Below are 8,801 nucleotides of genomic sequence, written 5' to 3'. Positions count from 1 at the left end.
TAAATAAATAAATCAGGTTAGCTTGAAGAAATGAGTCCAGTGTGGGCCAGCTTGGGCAACAAGAGCTAAACTCTGTCTCAAAAAAAGAAAAAAAAAAAAATCAGGGCAGCTTGGAGAAATGAGTCCAGAGTGGGGACAAGGACACCCATGGGGGGCCCAGGACATTCTGTTGTTCTGGAGGCGAGACTGTCTGGGCCACAGTGAGGACCTGAGCTAGCAGGAAGCGGCTGTCACACCAGCTTCCAAACAACCTGAGTGTCAGAAGCAATAGAGATCATAAACAATGTTAACGTGCGGGATGGATACAACTGTGAGTCTATACACACAAAAATATAAAAACAAAACACCCAGGCAGCTGATCCAGGACTTCCAGCAGGCTTTCGTCCCGCAGGCCCTTTGCTAGGATGGCGATATGGTTTGGATCTGTGACCCCCAAATCTCATGCTGCATTATGATCCCCAGTGCTGCAGGTAGGGCCTGGTGGGAGGCGACTGGAACATGGGAGCAGTTTCTCATGAATGACCCAAACCATCCTCTTGGTCCTGTCCTCATCATAGTGAGTTCTTGTGAGATCTGCTATTTCCAAGTGTGAAGCACCGCCCCCATCCTGCCCACCCTGCTCTCTTGCTCCAGAGTGGCCGTAAGCTGTGCCTACTCCCCCTTCACCTTCCATCATGATTGTAAGTTTCCTGAAGCTTCCTCAGAGGCCGAGCACATGCTGCCGTGCTTCCCGTACAGCCTGCAGAACCGTGAGCCAATTAAACCTCTTTTGTTTATAAATGACCCAGTGTCAGGTATTTCTTCGCAGCAATGTGAGGATGGTCCAGTACAACAGATGGAACCACCGCTGCACTAAGATGTGGTTGTATTTATCACCATGTAGTTTAAAACAGAGGAAAAACTGGACACGTAAATGTGCTGACAGTGAAGCACATTTATGACACTTTGCTGCTGAGTGAAGAAAGCAAGTTACAACAACAGCACGTGGAGTAAACACCATTTTGTTCCATTTAAAAATATGTATCCACATATATAAAAATTCTGCATAGGAAGACCATTATGATATATACCAAAATGAACCATTTTGAAGTGGAATTATGATTTTTTTTCCCTGTTTTTGCCTATCTGTGCTTTCTGCAATGAAAAGAGAATAATTTCATAAAAACAGATATTAAAAGTTAAGTGTACAGGAGAGAGAAGTTTGCTAGATCTACGCTGCGTGCGGGAAGGGAATGGCACTGAGGCACCTCAATGAGAGTTTGAAACCACAGAACAGGTTTCCCTGGAGAAGTGCGATCTCACGCCTAAAAGGCACGGCAGTAAGACAGGACAGCAGTGCCCCCCAGTGGACATCAATGGGCCCTCAGGTTCATCCTTTCTGGCTCGGGGCCCCAGGAGAGAACAGGACTGATGGTGCATCTCCCCCCGCCCAACCCCCCTCCCCTATCCCCGGCTCTGTCTCATCCCAACACCTGCAGCACAAGAGGCTGAGGCAGGTGTCCTTACCGGCTGCATGGTGCACCCCAGGTGGTGCCCACACCACCCGGGTAAAGCGCACGGCTGGATTCAGGAGCAAGAACTTGAGGCTGCTCTGGCTGAGGCTGCCTGGAAAAAGAGATGTGTGGGGAGGTGAGTGCAGGCCCAACAGACGCCCCTACTGTCGCAGCAAAGGGGATCCCCAGTGGGTCCCTGTCGGACGCAGAAGCACTAGCACTTTTCCTTTAAATTAAATCCCATTTAATCTCCAGGGCAACCATCTCACTAAGTGGGCTGTACTATCTGCTCCCTTTTCACACGAGGAAACTGAAGTGGAGAGAGAAAGAAACTGGCCCAAGTCACACGGCTCATGGATGACGAAACCATGACCCAAACCAAAGCCCAGCTACCCCCAACACAAGCTTCTCTGGGACCTTTGCCTGAGAGGATCCCCATCCCAGCCCCTCTGTCCCCTCCCATCTACCTTCACTGCTTGCCCAAGTCACAGCAGGCCAGTGCCCACTGCACTGCTTCCTGCTAACCCGGGAAGATGCAGAAGGAAAGAATCCTTTCATGCTGAGCTCCCTGGGTGAGAGCACTGCTCCGTACTGTTTTGTGAAGCCAAACAGCTGAGTGGGATGAGAGAGAGCAGTGGAGAGGAATGAGGAGCAGCCACGAGAGGGAGGCCGAGTGAACCAGAGGCTCTGCCAGGCCTGAGACGCCTGCAGCCCACAGCCCACCACCCCAGCAAAGCCTGCTGCACCAAGGAGGGCAGGGATGCAGGGGACTCTGGAGTTCCCCAAGGCCAGAGGGGGAATGCATGTGAGGGGCAGGCGGGTGGGGGTGCAGCTGGGTCCTGCTCAGGCCCACAGGACAGTGGAGCAGGCATCTCTCTGTTGGCTGTTCTCTTCTCACAGTGTCGCTGTGCCTGCAAAACCCAGCCCAGTTGCAGGCATGTGTGCAAACAGAGTGAGCTGTCATCTAAATTTTTAAAAAGATTTCCACCTCCACCACCCAGGAAGCGCGATCCACTCCCACCTTCCAAGGCATCCTGAGCCCCTTGCTGCCAACCTGTCCTCCCTCTCCAATGCCACTCCTCTCTACTGCCCCTGCCCACAGCACAGTGCCCTCCCAAGTCAGGGAGACGCTCTTCTCAGATGTGTCTCTGTGGCTTTCAAGTCTCTCTAAGGTTGTTCAGGAAAATGTATGCCCCCTTGGCTTTCCTTCCAGGTGACAGCATCTAAACTGGGCCTTGAAAAAGTCAGAGTTTAAGAAAGGAACTCCTGTGAGCACAGGCGCGGAGGAGGTGCAGGCTGGGGCCTGCTCACGGGCAGGGGCAGTTCTGTTCAGTTAATGGTACCAATGCATGTGGTTTGGTGACAGATCTTAGCTTGGGATGCAGACATGAAAAGTCTGGAGCCTTTATAGGTTTCTAAAATGAGTGACGGCCTTTGACAAAGATTCTCCCAGTGGTGGGTGATGAGGCCCATAGGAAGAAGTGGGGAGAAGGAAAGCAAGGGGGGAAGAGGGAGGGCAAGAGAAGGAGCACCTGTGCCCATGTCCCAGCAGTGGGAGAAGGGTGGGAACATAGGACTGCTTGGCGGCTGTCACAGGTGCGTGGGACACAAGGGCAGAAAGGCATCAAAGATGACCTGGATCCAGCCTGTCTGAGAGGGATGATGGCAGTGACAATGACCCATATGGGTAATTCAGGAGGAAAGCTGACTTCAAGGATAAAGGCAGGCAGGATGGGAGGAACGCAAGGCCTCAGATCAGCACAGCCAGGGTGGGAGGCTGGCTCCACCATTCACTGTTGGCTCACTCATGGGAAGCCTGTGCATGCCATCCTCCCATAGTCACCTCCCTGGGCCTCAGTTTCCTCTCCCTGCCAGGGACCATAGAATATCCTAGCTCAGAGCCACTGTGCCTAGCATACCACCTGGAACACAGGCTGTACCCCATCCCCGGGGGCTGCCACTGCGGCTGAGTCGAGTCACGAGGTTAGGGTTCAGGCGCCCGTGGCCAAGCTCCCCCTGGTGGAGTGCCAGGTATGCAGGCCTGGAGTCAACAAGAGTCTGAGGCTGCAACCAGACCCAAGGCCCAAGTTGGAATATGAGAGAGGGGTCACACAGAACAAATCAACATCCCGCTTCTGTCCAAAAGCCCGAGGGAGGCTGTGTTTGCAGAGGGAGGGAGGTGGAGAGGATCTGGGGTCCTCATCTGTGCTGTGGGGCACCAGGAAGGGTGGCTTTCTCACCCATCCCTGTGGCCTTCACCCTGAAGGAAGGTGACTTTTGTCTTGCAGGCACGCTGCACTAAGGGTTAAGTAATTACATGTCTGTTTTAGATCCTCGGATGGCTTGAGGACAGAAGGAATTTGTTTTTTCTTCCGTCCATCGTCTTAACACAGTACTCTGCACAGGTGGTGATAACGAGGAAATCGGATGTGGAATGTGGAAAGGTGAACGGGTTGATGTTGTCGATCTGACTCTCGAAGAGAGAGGCGTTGATTTTTCAGCTCCATCCCTAAGAGCAAACACAGGAAAGACCTTAGGAGCTTTGCTCTGAGCCCTCAGCCTTCAGGCCCAGGAGTAAGCTCAGAAGTGGCTCAGATCAGCTCTGGCCTCTCCGACACCAACTCTCTTACCTGTCTGTGAGAGGCTCTGTGTATTGGATTTTTGCTTAATATTACATAAAAAAGAGAATCCAAACAGGTCAAGATGGTGGTCCTCTGGCCCCCCTTCCCTATCTTCTTTCCCTTCACACTGTGCACATCAAGTAAGAATAGCATCCATATCTGAACGGTTTTGTTTTGCTGTTTGCAGCATGCAAAGGATCCACTGAGAGGGCAGGCAGTCCAGGAGCCTCCCACACCTGACTCACATGCCTGTGAATGGAGTTCCCCGACTCCCCTCGCAGAATGTGTAACGGGGGTGGCTCGCCTACCGGCTCGCCCTCACTGCTCATACCCCTAGGGGGAGCATGTAGATGGGCAGGTGCAGAGGCTGGGGCGAGGGCTTTTGGGCTTTGGCCCATGGCAGGGTCTGGAGGTGGGTGTCTTCGACTCTTGAAGCCCACGTGGGAATGTGTTACAAAGCTCTTTCAGTGTGCTGCCCGCAGGCTGCTTGTGTTGTTAATCATGTTGTTAATTAGCTCAATTGACCCTCTGCCTTATTTGAAGGGCAGAGGGCCAGTGTGACAGCCTTCTGAATTCTGCACTCTTGCCCAATTTCCCAAAAAAATTGGATCACACACGGGCTCAAAGGATAAGTGTAAGGTTTTGCTGAATGGTGGAGGTGGCTCTCAGTGAGATGGATGGGGAGTCGGAAGAGGGATTGGAGTAGGAAGGTGGTCTTCCCCTGGAGTTGGGCTGCCCAGGGAAGAGACTCTTCTCCTACTGCCCCCAGCCAAACTCCCCTTAGTGTCCAGATGTCCCTCCTCTTCTCCCTTTCTCTGCTGCATTGTTCTGTCATTGCTGGTCTGCTGGTCTTGACATTCAGCCACTTGTGTGTGTGCCCACTAAGGTCTTGCGTTTATATGGGGGCAGGATGCAGGGAATGGTGGGCCAAAAGGCAACTTTTTGGGCACAAAACCAGATATGCCTGTCCTCATTTAGGGCCATGGATCTTCAGGGTTGAGGGTGAGGCCTTTGCCAGGGAACCACCCTTTTCTATCCAGTATTTCCCTGTCTCCTGTCTGTATCACCTGCACATGGAAGTGAAAGCCCTGTAAGTTCATGCTTTTCACCTTTCCTCCAGGAGGCCAGGACATAGCAGCCAGACCAACATATGCAGGGCAAGGGAGCACACAGGAGCTGCCCGGACCACATGGTGAGCCTGAGGCAAAGCAGGGCTAGAGGCTCAGAGCAGCAGCACAAGGCCAGCTCCCTCCAGGAGAAGTTCCCACAGGCTTCCTGCAGCTTCTGTTTCCACAGATGCCTTCCAAGGGGCTGCCCCATGATAAACGAAGGGGATGCAGCAGAATCATGTACAGCGGCATGGGAGCTGGAGCTGTAAGATCCCAGACTCCCATGCTGGGCTTGTGAGCCGTAAGCGGCCCTTGCTCTGAGCACTAGTTTATACATCTATCAATGAAGGTTCAAATGCTGGCCCTGCTTTCTCACAGGGCATGCAAAACTGCATATGCAAATGCTCTGAACACCCCACAGCACTACGCCTATCAGGGAAACGCTGTGCATTCTTCTGGTGCTGTATCCTTACTATCCCCACAGAGCGGGGCCTGGCAAAATAAAAAGGGCAAAGAACATGAGCAAAGAATCCACGGGTCTAAAGAAGTTCAAGTCAGACAACTCAACTAAGCTATAAAGTATAAGAATTTCTTAAAAACACAGAGAATTGGCTGGACATGGTGGCTCATATCTGTAATCCCAGCACTTTGGGAGGCCGAGGACGGCAGATCACTTGAGGTCAGGAGTTCAAGACCAGCCTGGCCAACATGGTGAAACACAGTTTCTACTAAAAATAGAAATAATTAGCTGGGCATGGTGGCTCGTGCCTGTAGTCTCAGCTACTTGGGAGGCTGAGGCAGGAGAATCATGGAGGTTGCAGTGAGCTGAGATTGCGCCACTGCACTCCAGCCTCGGCAAGAGAGCAAGATCCTGTCCCAAAAACAAACAAACAAACAAACAAACAAAACCACAGAGGACCGAGGTGTCCTGATGGGCATCCAAGGAAAAAGTAGCCCTGCAGGTCAGCACGGGGAGGGGATAGGATTCTCCCCGCAAGCATGACCATGAACTTCTCCAGCAAATACAGGATCTGCTTCCAGTGCATCAGGTTCTTGGCCTTCAAATGCTTCCTGAGGAGAAGCTAATGGACATTAAATGGTGGTGCCCCGATGATGACCCACCCCATCTGCCCCAGCAGAGACGTTGCTGCCCAGTGCCTCTGAAACTGGGTTACAAACTACAAATCTTTTTCCAGAAAGCAGGCTGGCCACGGCCCCAGGCCTCAGAGCCAGTGGTCAGTCAGAAGCCTCCCAGGTCTGTGCATAGCCCACACCATGATGTGCCCAGGACACGAACGGCACGCAGCTCCACCCCATTGCAGCCCAGGCCAGAGGGGAACCAAAGTGCTGCCTCTCAGAGGCTGACACAGGGGCCACCGAGGCTGAGGGACTGTTCCTCTACCTCAGAGGGTTGCATCTCATCTGTTTCACTCCATGTACTGCAGCAGCTGGAAATGGGTCTGGCAGAGCTGGGGAGAGAACACAAACCAGGCTTTGGGTGAGCAGCCGAGGGCTGCGCTGCTGACTTCTTAGATACGCCTAGAAGATGCTGACCCCAGACACAGAGGAAGCCAGCAAGGGGAAAAGTGGGGGCTGGGTGGAGACAAAAGGTATGGGTTTCCATGGCTTGTAGGCTGGTGGGAGCTGAGAGAGAGGGGAAGCAAGGGAAGTTCTGCTCCAGTGTCCACTGTGGGTTAGAGGAAAGCAAGAGGCTGACTCCCTCAAGTCCTGACCCGCCCTGTCACTTTCCACTGGGTTGAGACTTGGAGTCAATAGAGTGATGGTGCAGGGTCACCACCATATCCTGGCCTCAATTTGACCCAGGCACAGGTCAGTAGAGCTGGTGAGATGCTGTGGGGGTCTCGTGGTCAGACACCAGTGGGTACACCCCAACTCTACACTCATGGGTGGCATGACCTTAAGACATGGCTTAACCATCTCCAAATCTCCGAGTTCTCAATGTAAAGCAGGAGTAACATGATAGGTCAGCAGGCAGGGCCTGCGCTGATCTTCAGCATTCCTCTGTTCAAACCCCTTTAGGCAACATCAGTAATGACAAGATCCGACCCTGAGGGATTCCTGCCTTACTCATGCCATCTCCCTGGCTTACAGAACTAGCTGCTGGCATCCAGGGCTGGAGGGACTCCGGAGCATGGGGGCTGGTGAGGTGTAGGGAAATGAGCCACTCTGCTGGAATGGGGTTCCCAGTGTTCTGGGTTGTGCAGGAAAGCCATGGTCAGCCTCCAATGAGGTCACTGCCTTGACTCAGTGTACCCTTCAGCAAGCTCCACCTCCAGAAGAATTCCTGTTTCAGGTGTCCAGAGGAACCATCCATATCCCTTTGCCCATGGCAGACCCTGGCCTGGGGAGGGGAGGCCCACGTACCTGGGAGCCACTGACCTCCACACTGCGCGTGCCCGTGACGGAGCTGATCAGTGATTGCCACCTGGCCTGCAGCTGCATGCCCACAACCTACTGGTGGCTGCTTGCAACAGCATCTGATAGGGCAGCCCTGCCAGCTGTGACGGGAGATGTGGGGATCTGAGCAGGGCTGGGCTCCCCTGCAGCAGCCTCACCTGCCCAATACTAAGCTCCTGATGTCAGTGCCTCTATTTCCTGCCTGGACTGTGTGTAGGGACGTTCCAGAGATAGCTTGTAGCAACGGATGCTTTCCTCAAGAGTTTACATGGAAAGTCAAATACATGAAATACAGGAAACCGGGGCTGGCCTGACTCCTGAGTGAACCAAGGGCAGGGCTGGGTGAGAGGGGAACCCCCACTTAGCCTTGTCCATGCCCCCAAGGTGACCCTGGGGGGACCCAAGTTTCCACAAAACACCCTGAAAACCACTGGTGCAGCAGGAAGCAGCCTGGCTTCTGCTCATGGAGCTGCTACTTCCCAGCTGTGTGACTCTGGAAGAGTTGCATAACCTCTCTGACCCTGAGTTTCCTCATCTGCAAAATGGGCTTGACCCATCCTATCTAAAGTGAGGGTTAGGGAGTGGAGGTGGGGTAACAAAAATAAAAGCAATTTTATTGGTGGGAAAGTTTCCTGTTACAAGAATACTCATCTAAAAATATGAAAGTGAAAAACTGGAAAACTGAATGGCTTCATGACTCACTCTTTTTGATGAAATTCTATTTCTCCATAAGTTATTGGGGTACAGGTGGTATTTGGTTACACCAGTGAGTTCTGTAGTGGAGATTTGTGAGAACCTGGTGCACCCATCACCCGAGCAGTATACGCTGCACCATATTTGTTTTTTATCCCTCATCCCCCCTCACTCTTGCCCCCAAGTCCCCAAGGTCCATTGTATCATTCTTATGCCTTTGCATCCTCATCGCTTAGCTCCCACACATCAGTGAGAACAGATGACATTTGGTTTTCCATTCCTGAGTTGCTTCACTTAGAATGATCTTCTCCAATCTCATCCAGGTCACTGCAAATGCTGTTAATTCATTCCTTTTTATGGCTGAGTAGTATTCCATCATATGTATATATATGTGTATATATACATATATATCATATTTATATGATAGAATACTGCTGGATGGAATGATACATCATATGTGTGTGTGT

At 52.2% G+C, this 8,801-nt stretch overlaps 1 pseudogene; it reads right to left on the bottom strand.

Moving 5' to 3' along the window:
* LOC108315819 overlaps positions 1-8,016 on the bottom strand; it is a 13,667-nt pseudogene extending 5,651 nt beyond the window's left edge.
* Positions 8,017-8,801: the final 785 nt, after the last annotated feature.

Source organism: Cebus imitator, unplaced genomic scaffold, assembly GCF_001604975.1.
Source record: "Cebus imitator isolate Cc_AM_T3 unplaced genomic scaffold, Cebus_imitator-1.0 Scaffold179, whole genome shotgun sequence".
Classification (NCBI taxonomy): Eukaryota; Metazoa; Chordata; class Mammalia; order Primates; family Cebidae; genus Cebus; species Cebus imitator.
Note: the sequence above shows the minus strand (reverse complement) of the source record. Positions and strands in the feature narration are given on the sequence as shown.